The sequence below is a fragment of the Dama dama genome, chromosome 18 (genome assembly GCF_033118175.1).
Source record: "Dama dama isolate Ldn47 chromosome 18, ASM3311817v1, whole genome shotgun sequence".
NCBI lineage: Eukaryota > Metazoa > Chordata > Mammalia > Artiodactyla > Cervidae > Dama > Dama dama.
Genome location: NC_083698.1, coordinates 32,651,649 through 32,676,576, shown reverse-complemented (window position 1 = coordinate 32,676,576; position 24,928 = coordinate 32,651,649). Strand labels below are relative to the sequence as shown.

The 24,928-nt window shown below is 37.6% G+C and overlaps 1 pseudogene; it reads left to right on the top strand.

Moving 5' to 3' along the window:
* Window positions 1-207: 207 nt before the first annotated feature.
* Window positions 208-17,923, top strand: LOC133073016 (protein ILRUN-like; annotated as a pseudogene).
* The last annotated feature ends 7,005 nt before the right edge of the window (window positions 17,924-24,928 follow it).

The window sequence follows — 24,928 nt, the reverse complement described above, 5'->3', positions numbered from 1 at the left end:
GGTTCCTATTTGTAATTCACGAATCATCCACACCTTTGTAGAAGACGGCCTTATCAGACCTCTGGATTTTGCATTTTATACACGGTATTCAGGCATCACGACTGAGCCACTGACCACCTGAGATGTTCGCTCTGTGCATCTCCTTGTGGTTCTGATGTTTCATCTGACCTCTTGACCTGTCCCACGCGCACACTTGGATTTGTTTGAATGCCCTGGCTCACGCTCACCTGCCTCCAGTGGGCGTGGTGGGGCGGAGGCGGAGTCAGCGGAGGCAGAGGGCCTGGGGGGCTGGGGGCGGCTCGCGGGAAGCCAAGAACGAGAGAGCACGCGGCTGAGCAAGTTTACTGGCGAAGGTGGTGAGAAGGAGGGGCCTACCTCCAAGGAGCCCGGTCTCCATGCTGGCCCGCAGCAGGTCGACCGGGCGGTGGGCACAGGCTCAGTTGTGAGGCAGGGCCGCAGCCCGGGAGGGCGTGGAAGTGGACCTGGACTCCGAGCGGAGGCGGGAGTTCCGCCGCGTAGGCACCGTGGGCCAGGACGTGCTCACCTCCAAGTCCCATTTTTTGCCAAGCTTCCGGCTCAACGCAACTGGCTGCACCTTCTTCCTGGACACGACCAACTGGAAGCTGGGAGCAGCAGTTATATGAGTTCGAGCAAACATCAGTGTCCCCTCTGCGTCCTTTGTGGAAGATGTCACCCTGGGAGAAGAGGAGTCCCTACCTCCTGATGCTCAGTTTATAAAACCCTGGCAGATGGAGAATCTCAGGCAGAGGCCTGGGCTCCACGGGTTTGTCCTAAGTATGTCAGGGGAGACCAGACTGGATGTATGAACGTGGTGATGGCGACATCGCTGGAGTCCCGAGAGACTGCCGGATTCAGCGGCCGGTGTGCAGCCGGGGAGCAGGGATGCGTCAGGACCGGCGCCGATGAGCGCTGCTGCAGACTCCACCGCGGGGGCGCCAGCCGAGGCCTCCGTGTGGAGGTGGGTGGACTTTTAGGAGTGAGAAGTGTCACCGTTTGAAACAGTGTGCGACCCGCAGCCACATCACAAGGGAGAGCGAAACTTCAATCCGTTTGCCTCGCCCCAGAAGAACAACAAATCAGGTGAAAAGAATTTAAAAGACGCAGGGGATTCTGGTTGGAGGCCATCAGCAAAAACACGTGGGCTCCTGCACCTGACCAAACCCAGCAAGATGAGGAGACTCTCACAGAGCTCTGTAAATCTGTCCCTCGGCAGAAACACAACGGCTCTCAGTAAGGTAGGTAGAAGACGAGAAGGGGGAGGTGGTGGGCCTTGTATTTTGCGATACTCCTTCATGGCAACCTGAGAAGCCTAGAATGTTCCTTAAGACGGCCTAGCTCTCCTGCCAACAGCACAAAAACCTCCCTCCACCCCATCTCCATGTACTATGGATATTACTGACTCCATCCACGTTTATAGTTCACTACTGTCTCTCTGCTCTGGTTTGGGTGTTGAAAGAACAAAGTTCTTTACCTTTAGCGATAAAAAAGAAAAAAGTCAAGAATATCACCAACCATTTTTCCAGTGTAAATGTGTACTAAGTGTTGAGCAACAACACTCCTTTGGAATTCATTCCTACTGGGTTTTTTTTTTTTTTTTTTTTTTTTGGTGTGGGGTGGGCTATTTTTCCTGAGAAAAAGGCTCAGTTATTTATCCTAAATGTTGTTGAGCTTCCCCTTTACCTTGTTTGTGTGTCTTTCTGTTGATATCCTCACCCACAGTCTGAAATGACTCAAAAGATATTTTATATTTTGCTGTGTGATGAATAAGTCTGAGAATTGTTTGAGTTAATCGTGATTTTAAGTACTCTGATTTTTCTATGACAATCTTATGGATTTGATTTCTTCTTCTATTTCTCCCTGTGCTTCCTAATTAAATAGTGCCTTAAGTGCTTTGCTAAGGTGATGGTGGCTGGTTCCTGGTGGTTGATTTTGGTTAGTTGAGTAAAGCCCTGATGCTGAGAGCTTTAAAAAACAAAGTTTTTAAAATTCATAATCTCTCTGACCAAAATTATTTAGCAGAAGAGCAATTTATCTTATTTAATTTGGAATGCTTTCGGAGAAAAAAGAAAAAAAGTTCAGACCTTAGCATTCAAGGAGCATCTGACCTAAGTTAACTATATTGAAGTCTCCTTCTGTGAATTTAGACAGGTAGAAGCTGCTGAAACTTTTGTTTGTGTATTGTAGTGCAGATTGTGGTTCTCAAACTTTGACATAGTTTAGAATCTCTTGCACTGTTTGTTAAAACACAGATTGCTGGGCTCCACACTTAGTGTTTTTGATTCAGTATCAGAGTTGGGTTTGGGAATTTGTTTTTCTAGCAGGTTCCTAGGGGAAGGTGATATTGCTGACCTGAGAACTGCTGATGGCTGTAGATTATACCAAAGTTTAGGATAATAATTTCACTCTTAAAAATTGTCTCTCTGCTGGAAAAAAAAAGTATATTACTCCATGCAGGCTGTTTTCCATGGTAAGTCTATAATGGTGGCTGAAGTTGTTTAGCATTTAAATACTAAATACAAAGCAGTTTATTTCTAGGACATTTACTAGGTACAGAGAGAAAAAAGCCTTGTCAAGACAGAATTCTGCCTGTTGTAAGAAATAGAATCATTGATTTACTGACATTTTATGAATAATCAGTACCAGTTAATAGTAGGTAAATTTAAAATATGGTGTAAAAAATATTGTAAAATCAAATGTTTATAACTTCACACACCCAGAGGTATTGACTTTAAATTTTAGCATTTAACATTACAGATTGTATATGTGTATATTTTATTTAGGTTTATTTATGTAATATATATAACATTTAAATATTTTACTCCGGATTGATTTTACTGAAAATTGCATAGTAATTAGTTGTAATTACATTTTTTTTTGCCAAAATATTCTTAAATTTTAAGTAGTTACATGGTAGTTATATCAAAGTTCCATTTCTAAACAGATTTTGGCTATTAATATTTAGGCTGTAATGAGAATTATATCAAATACTCTTATCACATACTTGTTGTCTATGCCTGTGAAAATATCTACCAAATGCCTCATCTCTGTCTAACCAAAACTGTTTAATCCAGATCCATCACAGCCTGTAGAACTCTCTGTGACTCAAAACTTGCTATTTTCTAGGATGATACTCTGATCACTTGTGAGGTTTTAAATTATTTTGCTAGTTGAGTCTCTCCTCCTACATAAAGTAAGATCTCTGTCCACACAAATCCATAGCAGCCTCAAGTAAGTGTATCATATTTCTGCCTGTCAGTGAGCACTGAGAACATTTCTGCTTACTTGCTCTATGACAACCTGGACACCATGTGTTTTTGGGAAAATATAATCCCCCTTACATTTCTTCCTTCTAAATCTCCTGTACAAGGACAGCTAAGGTACCCATTACCATAAGGCCAGGGATTTTTGACAATAGATCATGGCAGGGTCTTGTCAGAAACACCCATTTAGCAAAACTTCTGGCATATGGCATTTATTCAGCCAGATGAATTTATACTCATGAGGAATGAAACTGTCCTGTCCTTATAATTTGATATTTTTGCTTTAACTCATTTAGCTCTTGGTAAGTTTCTTGTGTGTCTCATCTCTACAAAGAAAAGATTATTTATAGTGAATCTCTTCCAACTCAAAACTCAACATTACCACTAGCCCCCCTCTTTGATATACACTAAATTAGACAATGATACTGTCTGTTATCTGGCCCACTCTCACTACAGCAATGACATTTCTTCTGGTGATCCTTGTCCTTAAGGATTTGAAATTGCTTTGAGAACTAATCTGAGAACATCAAGATTTATCTCCCATCCTGATTTCTATCCAAGGTCTAGGAAAAACTGTCCTGAAATGGTTCTTGGCACATACTATAACAACCAATATTGGTTGAAGGGATAATTTGTTAACACTATTAAAACTTACCAGATGTTTTACTTTTTTACAGAAATTAGCTTTCAATTAACAGTGATTCTACTAGATTTTCATGACGTTGTTTACTTGTATATTAATTTACACATCATCTGCTTCCAAAAAGAATTTCAAATACAATATATAAATAAAACAATAAAATCATAATGGATGATTAAAGAGCATATTATATTCCTCTTGAATTTATTTAAAATCAAAAATAAGTTTAATTTGTCTTCCACATGCAAAATCCATAATGAATGGTGGCTATTTGTGGTTAGAAAAGCAGATTGACTTTAAATAAAAACACCACTTAGTGATGGTAATTACAATACATTTTAAATAAGAGTTATGGGCTTCCCTGGTGGCTCAGATGGTAAAGAATCTGCCTGCAATACAGAGATGGGAGTTTGACCCATGGGTTGGGAAGATCCCTTGGAGAAGGGAATGGCAACCCACTCCAGGATTCTTGCCTGGAAAATTCCATGGACAGAGGAGCCTGGCAGGCTACAGTCCATGGGGTCGCAAAGAATTGGACACGACTAAGCTGCAGAAGGAAATGGTACCCACTCCAGTACCCTTGCCTGGAAAATTCCATGGATGGGGGAGCCTGGTAGGCTGCAGTCCATGGGGTCACACAGAGTCGGACACGACTGAGCGACCTCACTTTCTTTCTTTCTATAGTTCCTTTTGGAGAAGAAAATGGCAACCCACTCGTGTTCTTACCTGGAGAATCCCATGGACAGAGGGGCCTGATGGGCTACAGTCTATGGGGTTGCAAAGAGTCGGATACGACTAAGCAACTAACACACACAAGCTACTAACACACACACAATGTGTATGTTTAGTAAGAATTATGAAAGATTTAGATATATTGATGTTTCTAGGTTTAAAATAGTAGCAAGTCTAATGTCATCAAATATGTACTGTTCTTGGCATTGGGCATGAAAATATTGCCTAGCCACATAGTTATAGCATTTTCAAAGTGTAATGTTCATTTCAGCCAATCTTAAATGTGAGGATTGAGACAGTTCTTTTTCAGAATAATAAATTTGTAGTTCAATTGGCTTGCATACACATTTTCCCCCAGTATATGCAAAAGTGTTCAGATATTGAATTTGAAATAGCTTGACTTTCTATTTGAATTTTGGTGAGTTAATAACAGCAAGAGATTAAAAAGAAGCAAGTACCTTGGACAAATGCCACTGCTCTGTTGGAGTTTTGTTTTAATGGAAATTTATTTTTTATTTTTTTTTCCTACAGGGAGATTGTGTGAGCTTTAAGTTTAACATGACCCCTATAATTTATCAGTTACTTCATAAAGTAACATTTGCATTTAATTTTGAGTCTCAGTTTTATGTTTCTCATATTCCCTTTTTTAATGACATTTATTCTCTAATTTTGCAAGCAGTACGTATTCATTGCAGTCACCTAGAAATACATAAAAACATAAAGTAAAATTAATAATCACCCATTATCCTCACCCCCTAGAGATAACAGTCATTACCATTTTAATGTATTTCCTCCCAGTATCTACATATTTTTTAAATTGACCTACAACATCAACATTCAGAAAACTAAGATCATGGCATCTGGTCCCATCACTTCATGGCAAATGGATGGGGAAACAGTGGAAATAGTGGCTGACTTTTATTTTTGGGGGCTCCCAAATCACTGCAGATGGTGATTGCAGCCATGAAATTAAAAGGCGTTTACTCCTTGGAAGGCAAGTTATGACCACCTAGATAACGTATTAAAAAGCAGAGACATTACTTTGCCAACAAAGGTCCGTCTAGTCAAGGCTATGGTTTTTCCAGTGATCATGTATGGGTGTGAGAGTTAGACTGTGAAGAAAGCTGAGTGCTGAAGAATTGATGCTTTTGAACTGTGGTGTTGGAGAAGCCTCTTGAAAGTCCCTTGGACTGCAAGGAGATCCAACCAGTCCATCCTAAAGGAGATCAGTCCTGGTTGTTCACTGGAAGGACTGATGCTGAATCTGAAACTCCAATACTTTATCCACCTCATGTGAAGAGCTGACTCATTTGAAAAGATCCTGATGCTGTTTGGGGTTGGGGGCAGGAGGAGAAGGGGACGACAGAGGATGAGATGGCTGGATGGCATCACCGACTCGATGGACATGAGTTTGAGTGAACTCCGGGAGCTGGTGATGGACAGGGAGGCCTGGCGTGCTGTGATTCATGGGGTCGCAAAGAGTCAGACACCACTAAGCAACTGAACTGAACAGCACTGTTAGTTCCAAGTACACAACAGAGTGATTCAGTATTTCTATACATTATAAAATGACCACCAGAGTATGTCTGGTTATCATCTGTCACTATACAAAGATAGAGCAGTTGTATATTTCTAAATGTGCAGAAAATAAATGCCTGCTTTATGGACTGTTGAAATGATTGAATAAAATGTTACATGAAATTATTTTTTTAAATACATAAAATGTTAGTTGTCATAAACTTCCCCCAAGTTTTGTTTTATTGTCTTCTAGTATTTCTGAGGATGGGAATGGTACTAAAGCTACTTCTAAAAAATTCAAAATATTCACAAACAAGCAGAGAGAAAATGAAGAAATCTTGAAGAGACAAAACAGCATGGGATTTTTGAGGAACACATGTAAATTGGTAAAGCTAGAGAGAAGAGATAATGAAAGGAAGTAGTCTGAATACAGTTGGACAGTTAGACACCTTCCATTCATACCCTTTGATGACTAAATGTGTCCCATAGGACACTGTACTTACTGATCTCAGAAACTATCCCAGTTTTCCCCTATACCTGGACTGCCACTGGTCATCTCTGTCTGTGAATCTGGTATTGGGTACACTAAAATCCATCCATTACCTAACTTTTCATTCAGTCTTCACAGACAGAAGTACACTTTCCTTTTTCTCCATAGCTTCTATGTTTTAATTATAACTCATTGTATTATTTAACACATCCGGTATGTTTTATATTTAGAGATTCAGCTGTATGGTCACCTCATAAATGTGAAGTTGTCTAGTACAAGTCCTTAACTGCTAATCATCCTAGTATTTTCAAAGCATAGATCATATTGCAAGTAGTAGATACAAGAGATGTTTTTTAAGCTGACATAACATTTGTAATTTTATTAGCAAATGTTATTATATTACTTTTATTTAGCTAATTGTATTACTGTATCATCCAGAGGCATGTTCAGTTACTGTGTTGGTGCATGTGTGCTAAGTTGCCTCAGTCATGGACAACTCTTTGCAACCCTATGGACTGTAACCCACCAGGCTCCTCTGTCCAGGGGTTTCTCCAGGCAGGAACACCGGAGTGAGTTGCCATGCCCTCCTCCAGGGGATCTTTCTGATCCAGGGATTGAACCAGCATCTCTTTTCACCTCCTACATTGGCAGGCAGGTTCTTTATCACTAGTGCCACCTGGGAGGCCTGTACAGTTACTACTTATTTTAAAATCAGTGGGAGGGGAAGGGCATTTTGCAGGGCATTTCTGCTAATGTTAAGTACATACAGGAATTTCACAAGCTAAGATATATATGTGAAAGTGAAGTCACTCAGTCGTGTCCAACTCTTTGCGACCCCATGGACTGTAGCCTACCAGGGTTCTCCGTCCACGGGATTGTCCAGGCAAGTGTACTGGAGTGGGTTGCCATTTCCTTCACCAAAGATATATATATATATATATATATATATATATATATATATATATACGTGCACAAACACACACACATATATATATGTATATATAAACTATGAATATATTAGTTACAGAGCATAAGATCTATCTTGTGGAGTCAGGTTACAGCATTGTGGAGGAGCATTAGTAAACTTACTTGCTTGGAGAAAAATATCACCTTCGTAACTTTTATCAGGAATAATAATGACATTTTAGTCTTAATACTTTTGATTTCTCTTCCACTGCCTTTTGTCATAGAAGGGATTCATGTTGACTCCCTTCTTTGGTCAATATAGTCCCAAGAAAAAACTATTATTTTTTTATTTTAGATCTATATTTGCTTTTAAGAATGTTTTATGAATACTGGAGTATAGTTGATTTGCAATGTTGTGTTAGTTTCAGCTGTACAGCAGAGTGATTGAGCTACGCACACACATGTGTCCATTCTTTTTCAGGTGTTTTCCCATATGGGTTACTACAGAGTTTTGAGCGTCCTCTGCTATACAGTAAGTCCTTGTGGCTATCTATTTTATATATAGTAGTGTAGATTATCTATTTTATATATAATTGTGTGCATATGTTAATGCCAACATCCTAATTTATCCTTCTGTTCTGCTTTTCCCCTTTGAAAGCATAGGTTTTATTTCAAAGTCTCTGTTTCATAAATAAGTTTATTTGTATCCTTTTTTTAGATTTCACATATTAGTGTTATCATATGATAATTGTCTTTCTCTGTCTGACTTAAATTCCGTTCACTTACTATGATAATCTCTAGGTCCATCTGTGTCGCTGCAAATGGCATTATTTCATCCTTTTTATGGCTGAGTGATATTCCATTGTATATATGTACCACATCTTCTTTATCCATTCATCTGTCGATGGACATTTAGGTTGCTTCCAAGTCCTGGCTATTGTAATGAAATTGGGTGCATATCTTTTTGAAGTATGGTATTCTCTGTATATATGCCTAGGATCGATTGCTGGACTATAAGGTAACTCTATTTTCATTTTTTAAGGAACCTCCATACCGTTCTCCATAGTGGCTATACCAATTTAAATTTCTACTAACAGTGTAGGTCGGTTGCCTTGTCTCCACACCCTCTCCAGCATTTATTATTTGTAGATTTTTTTGATGATGGCCATTCTGAACTGGGGTAAAGTGATACCTCACTGTAGTTTTGATATGCATTTCTCTAGTAATTAGTGATAATGAGCCTCTTTTCATGTGTCTTTGTTCATTTCTATGTCTTCTTTGAAAAAAAAAAAGTCTATTTAGAACTTCTGGCCATTTTTTGATTGGGTTAGATTTTTTCTTTTTTTATTGAGCTGTATAAGCAATTTGTATACTTTGGAGATTAATCTCATCAATCACATCCTTTGCAAATATTTTCTCCTATTCTGTGGGGTGTCTTTTTGTCTTGTTTATGGTTTCCTTTGCTGTGCAAAATCTTTTTAATTTAAATTTAATTAGGTCCTATTTGTTTATTTTTAAAATGTTGTTAATCTAGGAGGTAGAGCCAAAAGATACTGCTACAGTTATGTCAAAGAGTGTTCTGCCTATGTTTTCCTTTAAGAGTTTTGTATATACAGTTTTACATTTGGGTATTTAGTCCATTTTGAATTCATTTTTGTTTCCAGTGCTAGAGAATGTTATACTTTTATTGCTTTATATGTAGCTATCTAGTTTCCCAGCACCACTTACTGAAGAAACTGTCTTCTCTCCATTGTATATTCTTGCTTCCTTTGTCATAGATTAATTGACCATATATCTGTGAGTTTATTTCTGTGCTTTCTCCTCTGTCCCATTGATCTGTAGTGACTTGGACTCTAAATCCACAAAAAGAAACAAGGGAAACCAATACTCATAATTCGTTATTTTCAGAAATATGGGGATCTTTTAAATAGATCATCTGACGATGTATTTACCAGTGGAACTAAGGGTTATTATCAGGTATGTTTGAACTCTTACAGGGATGATAAGCAAAGTTGCTTTTTTTTTTAGCACCTAATAATATTTTGTTAAAAGAGAAAAGATACATGATTTTTAGTGAGCATATTTTCTCTGAGTATACTGGATCAATTCTCTGATTTTTTAATGCTGGGAGAAAAATTAGGTACTTATATAAAGTATACTGAGTCCAACTAGATGTGGGTTCAAAGTCCAGTTTAGCCATTGACTGTCTAAAAATGGGCAGAGTAAGGCAATATTCTCAGTTTTTTCATATGTTTATCTCAAATTATGCATAGAGGACTGATCATTTTATCTATCTCATAGTAAGTAAAATAGGCAGTTTATGGAAGGCATATAAAGGCATTGTCTGGCACAGAAATGCTTCCTAAAATATCATTATTATTATTATACTGGAAATGTGGAAATTACAAAACATAAATTTTGGAATAATAAATTTAAGTAGAGCAAGAAATAAATAATGAATGATTGCATATAGCATGTTACCTTATCCTGTAATATGCACAACAAAGAGTACTAAACAAGATACTTTGTAGGCAATAAAGAATCTGAATAGGGGAGCAGAATTGGAGTAGAATAGAAGAGGAACAGGTAGAATAAGTAAATCATTGCCAATATGTTAGTCCTCAGACAAGAGGGCTAAACTAGTACCAGTCATTGTGATTCATTCTCTTCTGTTTACCCATGAAAACTACAAAAGGAATATGATTAAATTGCTGTGAGAGAAACGGATATGAAAAGTTTTTGGAAGGGGAATATATAAACATATTTTTTTTTAAATCTAGTGTTTCATAAAAGGAGGGATTCAATATCATATCTAAGTTATGGGTCCTGAAACAGTCCTTTCAAAAACCCATAACAAGAGAATTGCAGCTGATTGTTCATGAATGAAAAATTTGTAGGCCAGTTATGTAGGTGTTCATGGTCTGACCTGCTTCAAGTTAATGATATTTTAGGAATAAGAATGCCTGGGTCTAAAAAGTTTTAAAAGGGCACAGTGTTCAGCTGAAGATATTTTATGATAAAATGAATATATTTGAAGCATTGTAATTCATTGCTTTAAAACAGTTCTTATCTAACAAATCATATGAATGACTCTGAACTAAAATAGAATTCCTGCCAAGAGCATGATTTTATTGAGCTTCTCTATTATAACTTGTGCTATTTTTTTCAAAGTATTTGACTTAGAACCTTATAACATAGACAGAAACTTTTTAGCTCGGTGAATTCTTTAGTTATTAAATGACATATATCATATGTTTTAAAAATGATTTATCACTAAAATTACTTTGGATGGTTTTCATTTTTTAGATGCTCACTATACAGAATGTTTTTTAAACAGGACACTATGGACATTTGGGGCCAGAAATTCTTTGTTGTGGAAGGCCGTTTCACTTACAGAAAGATGTCTAGCAACATCCCTAACCTCAAACCACTAAATTACAGCAGTACATACCAGACGTGACAACCAAAATGTCTCCAAATACTGCCAGTTTTCCCTTAAGGGCAAAATTGTTTCTGTCCCTGCTGAAAAGCACACTGTAGTGATGGACTTGCAGATGAACATTTTCAAATGTGTGAGAGAAGAGGGGCCAAATATAGATGGGATTTCAGATTTCAGGAAAACAGGTACTGGAGAGTTAAAGGAGCAATGTAATAGATGTTTTCTTAATTTCTGTAAATTAAGCTGCTTATGTGATGAATTTTAGGCCAGTTATAGTCTAAAAAATGGAGAATGAGGGAGAAAAGGGTTGAAGTGGCAAGTAATTTCAGAAAGATAACCTGTGAGTTATAAGACATTATTTTGAACAGCTCAGCTCTCATTCTGGGTGATCTACTCACCTTTAAGGATGAACTGCTGAAACCTGAGATGAAATGGTCCCCTGGGAAGAAAAGATGTACTTTGACTCTTACTGTTGGCTGCTGTGGGGCCCTCCTCCTTTCTCCCATCCAGAGAAAAATTGAGCAAAATTAACAATTTTTTATGAACTGTTATGGTAGAGTTTTTAGAAGTAATAAGGAAACCTCAGAGGAAAACATTACCCCCAAAAAACAAACCCTGTAAAATAAGTTTCAAAAACATCACATGTAGAGAAATGCAACTTTCAGAACATTTATTATAAAAATGAATATTGAGCACCTGCAATATGCCAGAAACTGAAAAATGTGGAATGCAGCAAAGAACAATGAGAAAAACAATCTGGTTTACAACACATGTATTTTTGATAGAGACCAGAAAATAAGTAGTATGTAGTCAAGCTTCTATAACCTCAGGTTCCTCAACCACAGATTCGGCCAGCCAGATTTTGCACTAACTTTCTGATTGGTGGTTTGATGAATCTGTAGGTTTGAATCCTAAGGATCTGATAGGACAACCATGGGACTTGAGCATTTGTGGATTTTGGAACTCCTGTCAAGTCCTGGAACCAATACCCCACTGATTTGTAGGGACAACTGGGGTGTATCAGGAAGTGATAATTGCTAGTAGAGAAGTAAAAATAAGGAGTGAAAGGGTAAGGGTGCACAGAGTTTTAATAAAATTACTCACCGAAGAGGTATTATCCATACCAGCATTCAAAGGGAGTGAAGGAGAGTATCCGGTAGCAGTCTGAGAAAACAGCAGGGGCAGAAACCCCTGAGTGGGAGTGTGTCTGGCCCATCCAGAGAAGTCCAAGGAAGGCATAATTGCTGGAGTGGACCATTTGTGAGTGAGGGTAGTGGAGTACTAGGTCAGAGAGGTAACCCTCTGCTGCTGCGAAGGTCATTGTAAGGCTACTGGGTGTTACTCTGAGTGAAATGGAGAGAAATAGAGGGTTTTGAACAGAGCTTAGGCATGGTCTGTGTTATATAGGTTCATCTTGGCTGTTACTCTGTTGATTTCAAAAGGAAGATATATCAAGCTTAGAGACAGCATAGCTACTTAAGAAATGCAGCAATAATTAAGTGAAGCATTAAGGCTTAAGCCTTAATTGTAGCAGTGGAGGTGACGAGAAATTTGTGAATTCTGGCTATATTTTGAAAGCAGAATCATTTTATTTGCTGATAGGTTAGATCAGGGAGATGAAAGGGTCAACCAGGACATCACCACAGTTTTTGGCTTTAGGTAGAGTTGACATTGTAGCATTAGGGAAGATTGCAGGTGGGACATATTGTAGGTGGGAGAGGTGATGTCCAGCTTTGGAGTCTTCAAGGAGATTGTTCACCATGAGTATAGATATAAACATACAAGCATTTAAGCCAGGGTCTGGATGGTATAGAAAAGGGAGAGCATGTTAAATGGCGGAGATATTCAAATAGGGAGCCCTAGGATTCTCCACCATTAAAGGGAAGACAGCAGGAGGAGGACAACCAGAGCATATTGTCTCTTAGAAATCAAGTGAAGGCAGTGCTTCAGTGTCAAAGGAATACTGGCGATGTATTCCTGTTTCAAATACTGGTGATAGTTCAAACAAGATGAAGAATGAGAAGTCATCTTTAAATTTGGGATTTAAAAGTCTTTGGCAAGCACACATTAACAGAATCTATGTTTTGATGCCAGTAAAAGCCTCATAAAGGGAGATTTATGAGAGAATAAGGAAGAATTTGAATACAGTGAGCACATGTAATTATCTTGAGAATTTTTCTGTAAAGGCGAACAGAAGAATGGAGTAATTGCTGGAGAGACATTAAGTAATGGGGATGCTTTGTCAAGACAAAGTAGAGTGTGATTCAGGACTGATGGGAAAACCTAATGGGCGGAGAAAACATGATCATGTGAGAGAATTCTGGAATTTTGTTCTTAAGTAGGTTGAGTGAATGGGATCTTGTTCGTAAGTGGAGACGCTCACACGGTGCGATGGCCCTGCAGCCTTAGTCACTGGAGGAGACAGAGACAGACATGTGCTTAAAAGCAGTTATCAGTTCACAAGTGAGTGTGATGGGAAAGGGTATGGGTGTTCTCCTCTATTTTTATTTTATTGGTTAAAATAATAAAGTGCAGAATAAGAGTTGAATGCCTGAAGAGAGGGAGGGTAAGAAGTAGTCATCCAGAAAAGGAGGAAAGTGACTGACTAGAGAAATGTAATGTTGTTAGCAGCTTCAGTAGTCTCATGGATGTAATAATCACAGTTCTGTATTTTTCTCCAGTCACATTGTTTCATGGAAACAGGCTTGAGTGACAATTGCATTAAAACAAAGCAAATCAAATGGCAGAGTTTTCTTGACGAAGCCATGAAGGGCAAGGGACTTAAGGTAATGTACAAGGGAGGATTATAATAATTGACTATGGATTTTAAAATAAGGAAAGAAAAAATTGAGAATATGTGGCTGGCTGTTGTCTAGTAAGTTCAACTTTGGGGTCATATCATCTTCATTTTCTATTAACTACTTATATGTAATTGACTGTGTATCAAATTTTCTTTGTATTTGTATTGAATACAAATTTATTTGTATTGTTATTGAACACTGGCCATTGTAGAGACTCTGGATTCTGTTTTCTTTTGAGCATCCTGATTCTTATTCAGATGGCTAGCTAATCACTTTGAATTTGTGTAACCATAGATTTATACTTTTTAATATGAATCTGTGTAAAGTTCCAGGTATTCCCCAAGCTGCTCAGAACTCATTCTCCAAGTCTTAACTCTCATAATACCTTATTAATCCATATTTTAAGCTTTGTTAAAATCTTGTAGAGTGTGTTCTAGGAAATCCTTACTTTTATAGTAAGGATTTTATATTAATTGGTTTTCAGAGGAGTTAAGGGGGTTATAATGAGGATTCTGCAATCTGGCTGGACCAGAATTCATGTCCTCAGTACTGCTCTTCACTTTAGTATCTCTGTTGTTAACCCACAGCAGCTACTCTCAGGAAAGCCTTAAACAATTTCACCCTGTCCATTTAGAGCCCAGCCCTGAGCCACAACTGTGACCCCACTACAAGTATTATTAGAATCTGATTCTTGTTACTTGAGTAGCAGTAGAATATAGTTCTTGTCATATTTCATTGTGGTTTTTATAAAAAATTCCTTGATCACCCTGTTTTTATTTGGATTTTTTTCTTCTTTCTTGCTAAATTTTGAGCCATAAATATTTTATATTTTGTGATAATTGTCCAAGTAGCATTTTTTTATTGTCTACTTATATTCAAATATGAGTCAGAATACATGTTAAAATTAATGTTCATGGATAAAGAGAACTACTTTTTATAAAAATAATCTATTCAATAACCATCTGCTTTTATTTAGCTTAATTTTCTTTTAAGTAATATACTTTTTTAATTAAAATATTAGTCTATATTTAGAGTTCAACCCTTGTGTGTTCTGGTTACTTTCAAAAACACTTGTTAAGTCAGGAGAACAAAAATAAAAGGGTAAAATGCATTCATAGGTCTTAAAATTTATATTTAAATACTATAAAAATGCCAATTAAAACTAACTCACTATCTTATTTTAACCCTTGAAAAAATATGGTGGGCTATGATGAATGTATTTTTTTTTAAACATGAGCTCAATCGAAAACTTACCTGCCTGTATATTAGTCTATGTCAAATAAAAAATAAGATAATGTTGTCCTAAAACATATCTTAATAAATCTGAATATTATGTTTTTTTTCCCTTACCCGATAACTGTACAATAGTCTTCTTGTTACACTGAAAGATGCAAGCTTAAAATGTAGTTTTATTGTAAGCATGCATATTGATATCATCAATAATCAAATATTTCTCTGACATAGTGATTCGTTTCTGATCCAATCAATCATAAACATTTGAAATATCTCTAGACTTAGAAAAATAAAGAAAACGTAATTTCTGCTGGTTTTCTTTATCTCTGTAACTTGTATTCATCCATCAAATTTTTGGGTATCACAAAGCAACTTCTGGCTCAGTTCGTGATTCCCACCTCATTGCATTATGAGCATGTCTTCAGGCTTCCTTTTCTGTTCTATACTGTTAGAATTAGGTTTTCATAATCCTCACTTTTATTACTAATTAAAGATTTATCTAGCAAGCCAAGAACAAGATAGTATTTGTCTGTCTCCCTTTATTTCACTTCTCCCATTTTCATCCCCTTCTTTCCTTGTTTTCTGGTCTCTCACAAGGAAGTTGATTTTTCCCTTTGTAGGAAGGTAAAGCTTTCCTGAATTTATTGCCTGGTATATGTGCATGCTCAGTTGTGTCCAACTCTGCAACCCCATGGACTGTAGCCCACAAGGCTCCTTTTTCCATGGGGTTTGTCAGGCAGGAATACTGAAGTGGGTTCCATTTCATCCTCCAGGAGATCTTCCCGACACAGGGATCAAACCCACGTCTCCTGCATCGGCAAGCAGATTCTTTACCACTGTAGCACCTGGGAAGCCCTCCTGGATACTTTAGTGTTCCTTAAAAAGTCCAAGCTTGCTAAGGCTCTTGATATTCCAGGAGAGTTACATCGCTAATCATTTGTCTGGCTAATTACTATGAAAGAATAATAGAATTATCTTAACCTGTAATAAAGTGAAAGTGAAAGTCACTCAGTCGTGTCCGACTCTTTGTGACCCCATGGACAGGCTCCCCTGCCAGGCTCCTCTGTCGATGGAATTCTCCAGGCCAGATTACTAGAGTGAGTAGCCATTTCCTCCTACAGGGAACCTTCCCAACCCAGGGATTGGACTCGGGTCTCCCACATTGCAGGCAGATTCTTTACCATCTGAACCACCAGAGAAGCCCAACCTGTAATAAGTGCTCTAAAAAGAAAATGAAAGACAGAATAGTAGAAGTTATCTACTTCCAAGAAGTTAAATGCTTACAGTCTGGGAATAAGCTCCTTCTTTAAGCCTCCAAGTTTCCAGGAAAACTGGAGGGGCCTAACCTTGTATGTATTTACTTTTCAAGGTCCTTGAAGACCTCAGCATGTCTTAAAAGATTCGATATATGGGGCTATGATTAACTTGGCTCTGGATTCTGTAGATTACTGGAGGAGGAAATGGCAATCCACTCCAGTGTCCTTGCCTGGAAAATCCCATGGATGGAAACCTGGTGGGCTACAGTCCATGGGGTGGCCAAGAGTCAGACATGACTGAGCAACTAAGCTTCACACTATCACCAGGATTTTAGGGTAGCCAAGTGCATTCCACAATCAACTGTAAACAGAACAGTCTCTGCTGCTATCATCTTAGCTATAGAACCACTCCATTCTTTTTTCTTTTTTTTTCCTTTTGTCAATGCTGAGAATATTTTAGATTTTTGTAGAGAAGAGAATCAGGGACTATGGCTCTACTGTTCATTAAACAAGCAGATGGGGCTCTCAAGTCTTGTTGTTCCAGTAGTTTTGCTTTAGCTCAGCTGTAAAGATACTGGAAACCTAAAGGGCTGCAAATAAAAATGCCTGTCAACCTCAAATCAATCAGTAACAGATCATTCTATGCAATTTGATGGTTCTTCCCCATCACAGTAAGTGGAAATGGAGATAGTAAAGTCACCCATTGGCAGAACTTTGAGCTGTGTAAGGAAACTGCTACCAACTGTGCCAGAATCAAACTTCGTATGGGATTAATAATGTGTGTCAAAATAAAAGTTATGATAGCCATCCCATAACAGAGGGGGCAGGCAGGTGATAAGTTTGATACTGTCAAGTGTGAAATAATACCTAATTGAAAGTATGAAGAGGTATTGTCTTAAATGTAATTAGTTTCTGATAAGTAAACGATGCACATTGTTAGCTCAAAATTAGTCATTAAAATTTTTTCAAATCATCAGAAGATAAGAGAAGAAATAAAAGTGATGCTCTAAAAGCTAATAATTTGCTCTTTACATAGTAGATTAGTCAGGGTACTTTTTGTTTAAAGACTCAGTAATCTAACTGGTACAAGCTGCAGCCAAAAGGTAAATTTGTTGTTAACATACTGAGGAATCTCAGATTATCCACAAAAAGTTTGAATTATAAAACAGCAGAAAGGTCCATGATGCAACTAGGGGTTGATTTGGTATACTACTCAGCCTGTTTTTCTTTGTTTTGTCCCTGTTCTCCATGACTGTCAGCTTTATTTTTTCTCAGTGTTCTGTGGCTTCATGATGGAAAAAGTGGCTGAAGAGAATTTCCGCTTCTCATATCCCAAAGCAGCCCCTCATAAGTGAGTGACCCTTTCTCCAGTGGCAGTGTGACCACGGATGAGGAAGGACTTTGATTCACCCCTTTTATGTCATGTTCACTAATGGACAAATTGGTAGTGGCCAATAAGAGGGTGCCGTGTGAGCTAACTCAATCATTATCACACTTTGGCCTTGTATTTCTACATTTACTTGTCTGAATATAGGAGCAGCAGCTGATGCTGATGACTAAACTGTTGAAGTTAGCAATAGGAGCTGTTCACGGAAACAGGTGGCAGAATTACCTGAAGAAAAATTGAGGGTGAATGAATTGTCAGACGAAAGATAGTTCTCCAGTGCATACAGGGAGATGGGAAGAACAAACACCAGAGCCCCCGTGCAAGACAGACTGTTTCTTACTAAATGGTAGATTTCAGTTGAGTCAAATATCCATTCTGTCTCACTTTAATAATCTATAAAAGGAGATAGTAGGACTTTTCCCTTGTAAACCTAATTTTGTTATCATGATGAAATGAGAGAATGTGAGTGAAAGTGAAAATCACTCAAATACCATAAAGTTGAGCTATCCTGATGTCATATTTTTATTATTTATGATAATATCACTGCTGATATACTGTGTAATTCTTTATTGATACATTATCTCCTAAATACTGAAGTATAAGGTACTAAGATTCTGTTTCCCCTTTAAGAATGTATTGGTGTCCTCTTCAGTAGAAAAGATAATAAAATTAATCAAGAAATATTCAATTAAACTGTCAGATTTTGACTTGCAATTAAAAATATTTAGGCAATTGCTGTCATCAAAAGCAGAAAAAAAAAGGAAGAGAAGGACAAGAAATTTATTCACGTATATAGTTATCAAGCTAAGATTGAATTCTGTAATTGAATGGAAGGTACTGTAGGCCAGAGCACTATGATAAACTTGGAGTTGAGCATAAAAGATGGCATATAAATAATTATAACTAACAACTGTTTTTTTTTTTTTAATGGAAAAAATGAACTGATTGAATTAGCCTCAGTTGTAGGACATATTAAAATACAGTCTTTCATACATTCAGGATACATTCATAAAAGTCAGTAAGTTAACATTTTGATAATGAAAACATGGTGTGACTTTGAAAGACAACATTTGTAAAGTGAGGCACAGTGTGCTCAAGGGTAAGCCACGGTCCAACCAAAGACGACAAGAGAAATTGAATTAGAGACACTTACTACAAGTCCTAAAGGAAGTACATGCCACACCTCAAGGGGTGACCTCAAGAGGTTACACGGTGAGTCAGGGTAGGCAGGGGAGCGGGCAGAGAGAGGGAGGCCTGGGGCACATGCCTTTATTAGGTCCACAAGTGAAGTGCCTTTGGGTTCCTGGGCTAAGACTGGATTGGTCACTTCAAACCAAAAGGAATGTGGTCTTGGTAGTCTCCTGCAGGGGTCTTATCTAAGTGGTGTATAATGAGAAGGCCTGGGAGGTGGGGAAGACTGTTTATTACAAGGGCTATTGGGAAAGTCATTAAAGAAATGTACATTTACTTGTGATTCTGTGGACTGTTACCCAGGGTTTCGGCTTGCATGATGGAGTTCTCGTCAGTTTAAGGTCCCTACAGGCCACTTGATCAGACAAAATGGATACCTTAGCAGCAATGCCATTGAATAGTTTTAGCTGAGCATTAGACAGAACAAAACCTAGTTTCAAACTTGGTGAAATTAGCAGTTCTCGCTAATGGATTAAGAAAGATTTCATAAAACAAGAATATTTTATATATAACTGATAGTAGAATGAAACGTGCTTTCTGATGAAGGAAAATTAAAAGTTGCTATATAACTTGCTTAAAGGCAGGGATATACTAATGCTGTTGGAGACTTCTTGAGTGAGGTAGGATAACAGTGGTAAGGAAGAACAGCTGTTGGGAAACCTTGTGATCCAGAAGTACAACTGGCATGTTTTCTCACGAGATACCATTTAGCCTGCCAAGAGAGCGTGTTAACACAAAATGCTGAAGACACATTTATGATCCAAACTAACATTGCATCCAGAGGGCAGCCTGGTAGTTTGTCGACCCCTGTGTGCCTATGGAGTGTTTCCAGAAAGCAGTGAGTGTCAGTGGTCTTGACTGGCAAGTATGTGAACCAAAATGCTGAACTGTTCCATTAGGATCTGCCATAGACAACTGAAGGAACAGTGCAGAAGCACAAGAATATAAATCTTTAATAGTGATAATCCCACAGATTATCCAGATGGTTATTAAAGCAAGTACAATGATGTGTGGGGCAAGGGGTATATGTAAGTAATTACTCTCCCCTCAGTGTAGCTACAAACAACTTCTCTAAAAAGTAAAGTCTAAATTTTAAAAATAGATATTGAATTGCTTCTTACTGGAATTGACTCAGCAATCCAGTGTAGAATATCTGTAATGCAAAATGAGCCCAAAGCACTTCAAGCAGTGTGTTATAAATATGATTTATTTCAACTGATTTTGTTATAAATATTATCTGTCTTTACTTGCTTGTGTCCTTTTCTAAAAATTTTTGGAGAGCTGGTTAAATATAAACTGTGTGACTAAGCAACTTCTGTGACACCAACATTCTGGCATACACTGCTGATGATCTCCAGACCAAATCAATACTTTAATAATTTATAATTAAGTAACTAGCCTAAAATGCATGTACAAACAGAAGTACCACAGTTCTGAGATTTAAAAATTAAGTGCTCATTAAAGCTATTCACTAAAAGTCTTTAATGTTGTTAAAGCTACAGGTTCAGAGCAATTGTTGGAAAACCAAGGAGGTTTCATAATATAATTTGGCAACAGCCATAATTAATAGGCAAGCTGCTTTTTTATTGTCTCCTCCTTTAAAAATGTCAGATTTTATTGAATGTAATCAACGGGAATGCAAATGTCATCCTAACAGCATCTTGAATAATGAGAAGGTCAAAGAAGCACAATCCTCAATCTTTAATATTTCAAATATAAAGCATTTAGGGAATTTGAAACAGACTTCAGATGTTCTCTGTTCATGACAACATTATCAATGAGTGAGGAAAGTGGAAACACAATAATATATTATCCTGACAAAGATTGTAACTACAGTGTAAAAGGGAACATTTTCCATTCTAATTCTTTCTGTATCTTTTAAAAATGTTGTTCCAAAATGGCAGAGCACAAATGAAAATGAGAACCTGAAATACTTTGTTAAAAGTAGATTGTAGTTAATATGTCAGACAAAAACATATACCTTCATTTGGGCATGGACAGCATTTTTCAGCTTTTTATTTTGATCTAATTTTAAATTTATAGAAGAGTAACAAAAATGTAGAGATTTCTGTTTACCCTTCATCCAGCCTACCCTTATGGTAGCTTTTTACATAACAATAGAAGCTTTATCATAATCAAATAATTTGGGATAATAATACTGATTAAAGTGCAGAAGTTTTGGCTTTTACAAGCTTGTTCACATTACATTTTGGTGTAATTTCCTCCTGCTAAGCTGCTGCTAAGTCACTTCAGTCGTGTCTGACTCTGTGCGACCCCATAGATGGCAGCCCACCAGGCTCCCCCGTCCCTGGGATTCTCCAGGCAAGAACACTGGAGTGGGTTGCCATCTCCTTCTCCAGTGCATGAAAGTGAAAAGTGAAAGTGAAGTTGCTCAGTCGTGTCCAACTCTTAGCGACCTCATGGACTGCAGCTTACCAGGCTCCTCCATCCATGGGATTTTCCAGGCAAGAGTACTGGAGTGGGGTGCCATTGCCTTATCCAGTAATTTCCTCCTACCTAACTAATTTATAATTGCCTTTTTTTTTTTCCGCATCTTGAAGGTAAATGATGAGATACTGTGTTGAGTGTATCTCAATTTGTTTTTTCATGAATTTTTCATGATTAAAGTGAAAGTGTTAGTCGTTCAGTTGTGTCCAACTCTTTGCGACCCCGTGGACTGTGGCCTACCAGGCTTCTTTGTCCTTGGAATTCTCCAGGCAAGAATAATGGAGTAGGCAGTCATTCTCTTCTTCAGGGGATCTTCCCAATTCAGGGATTGAACCTGCATCTCCTGCATTGCAGGCATATTCTTTACCATCTGAGCCACCAGGGAAGCCCAATTAAATTAAGATCATGCATTGTTGGGAAGGATAACAGAGAGGTGATATACCCTTCTTATTTCTCAAATTAGGGAGTATAATAATGTCAACATTCACTCCTGCAGCTCAATTCCAGAAAAATAAATGACCCAATCAAAAAATGGGCCAAAGAACTAAACAGACATTTCTCCAAAGAAGACATACAGATGGCTAACAAACACATGAAAAGATGCTCAACATCACTCATTATCAGAGAAATGCAAATCAAAACCACAATGAGGTACCATTACACGCCAGTCAGGATGGCTGCTATCTAAAAGTCTACAAGCAATAAATGCTGGAGAGGGTGTAGAGAAAAGGGAACCCTCTTACACTGTTGGTGGGAATGCAAACTAGTACAGCCACTATGGAAAACAGTGTGGAGATTCCTTAAAAAACTGGAAATAGAACTGCCATATGACCCAGCAATCCCACTTCTGGGCATACACACTGAGGAAACCAGATCTGAAAGAGACACGTGCACCCCAATGTTCATCGCAGCACTGTTTATAATAGCCAGGACATGGAAACAACCTAGATGCCCATCAGCAGATGAATGGATAAGGAAGCTGTGGTACATATACACCATGGAATATTACTCAGCCATTAAAAAGAATTCATTTGAATCAGTCCTAATGAGATGGATGAAACTGGAGCCCATTATACAGAGTGAAGTAAGCCAGAAAGATAAAGAACATTACAGCATACTAACACAAATATATGGAATTTAGAAAGATGGTAACGATAACCCTATATGCAAAACAGAAAAAGAGACACAGAAATACAGAACAGACTTTTGAACTCTGTGGGAGAAGGTGAGGGTGGGATATTTCAAAAGAACAGCATGTATACTATCTATGGTGAAACAGATCGCCAGCCCAGGTGGGATGCATGAGACAGGTGCTCGGGCCTGGTGCACTGGGAAGACCCAGAGGAATCGGGTGGAGAGGGAGGTGGGAGGGGGGATCGGGATGGGGAATACGTGTAAATCTATGGCTGATTCATATCAATGTATGACAAAACCCACTGAAATGTTGTGAAGTAATTAGCCTCCAACTAATAAAAAAATTAAAAAATTAACCATGACCATGTGAATAAAGTGGCATATTTCAGCATATTCTGATTGTCAGCTTACTACATTTCCCTTTGTAATAACTAAATGTTTTGAGGGAGATACTTTGAAATTATGCAAATATCTTGTTTCTATTTAAAATCTCACCAATTTAGTATCCATAGTAGTGTTCTCATGGCAATATTCTATACCCCTCTTTCCTTCTCCATTTAATCATTGGAATCCATTTACAAGGATTAACAATTTATAATCCATTTATTACTTATCCCTTAGTTATTTGATTTCAGCGTTGATTTGAATTGGTATAGATTTGTGGATATTTATCTCTAGTGGCTCAGACAGTAAATAATCCACCTGCAATGCAGAAGACTAGTGTTTGATCCCAGGGTCGGGAAGATCACCTGTGGCAAGAAATGGCAACCCACTCTAGTATTTTTGCCTGTGAAATCCCATGGACCGAGGAGCCTGGCAGGCTATAGTCCATAGTGGTCATAAAGAGTAGGACACAACTAAGCACATAAAACAGCATGCGTTTTATTTTAGATTTTAATCCAATACTGTTGTTACTTATTTTGTGGCTCAAGCCATTCCAACTTTGGGCATTTGGAACTTTTTTCCCCTAGTTTTATTGAGTTATAATTGGCATATGATATCTGTGCCCTTTTGATTTACCATTACCAACCCACCACCCGCCCCCAACACAAACTTATTTTTTTAGCATTTTCTAGCAACACAGGAGGCTCCATGCTCATCTTATACTTCCCTTGCTCTACTTCTGGAATTTTTTTTTTTAATTGCAGTATGATATTTAGACACTGAAATTTGGGAACAGATAGGTTTGTTGCTATGGCAGTGTCACTGATTCTTACTTTTCTTAGTGAATTGAACTAGGAAGTACATGTGTATATGCATATAAGAACTTAGACATATATACACTTACACATACATTCACACAGACCTTTGTTTATTTGTTTGTCTGGATGTATATTTTAATAATATTTTCAGGAATCTGTATTGACACCTCCACCTTAAATTCAGCATTTCAGTGTTCATTCCAGTCTTTGCCCTTTTTCTTACAACTTGTTTTTCCTCCAGTGAGAGATCTGTGCATTCTTGTCTATACTGCATTTACTTACATTTTCCAACATGTTTTATAAATAAAATAGCTTCATTGATTCCTAAGCCATACCCCTGTTTGAAACAAATTTGCCCAGGAGAATACCCATGCAGTTCTTTTTGTTTTTGTCTGTACAATATCCAATCAAAACATTTTTTTTCCCCCATTACATAAGTTAGCAACTTTCTTCCCCATACTCTTCAGTTTAGTATTTGATTCATAGGAAAACAGTTTGAGTCATTTGTGACAGATTATGTTTCACTTTCCCCCCACATGCTAGTTGGTATTTTAAAATCTCAAATAGAGTAAATCTCATCTTTTTGCAGTGTATTTTTCTGTCAGTTTTGACAAGTGCATAGAGCTATGTAGTCATGAGTGTACTTGCAACTGGTGTATTGCCCCCCAAGTTCGCTATGCAGTACTTTTCCTGTGCAGTACTTTCTCCTCTCAGTCCTTGGCAATCACTTGTATTTCCTGAGCTCTGCCTTTTGTAGAGTTTCATAGAAGTGGAATCACATGACATGAATCTTTAGATAGCCTTTTACTTAGAGAAATGCACTGGGATTCATCCATGTTATTAACATGTCTCAATTGTTGGTCCCTGCTTGTAGTTGTTCCCAGTTTGGGGAAATTACAAATAAAGTTGCTATTCAATTTAGTCATATTTGAATCTTTGCAGTCTTTAAATATTTGTGTTGTGATGGTAAAACTGCATTCTAAAACTCTTTCAGTGAAAGAGAAAACTTGAATGAGGGCTTTTATTTGTGTTTGTGAATGGATTTCAGAGCTACTCTATCAAATTTATAAACTTTGTGTCCCTTTTACATCTTTTATGACAATATAATTTAAGAACCAACTAAGATTTGAGCCTCTGTGGTACTAAGTATTTAATTTTCTCAAGAAATATTGACAGTGTTGTAAAATATTATTGAAAATAATATTCATATTGATTTTATTAACTCTAGTAATAATAATTAGTTTTTAATTATGTAGCTACTGCATAAAGT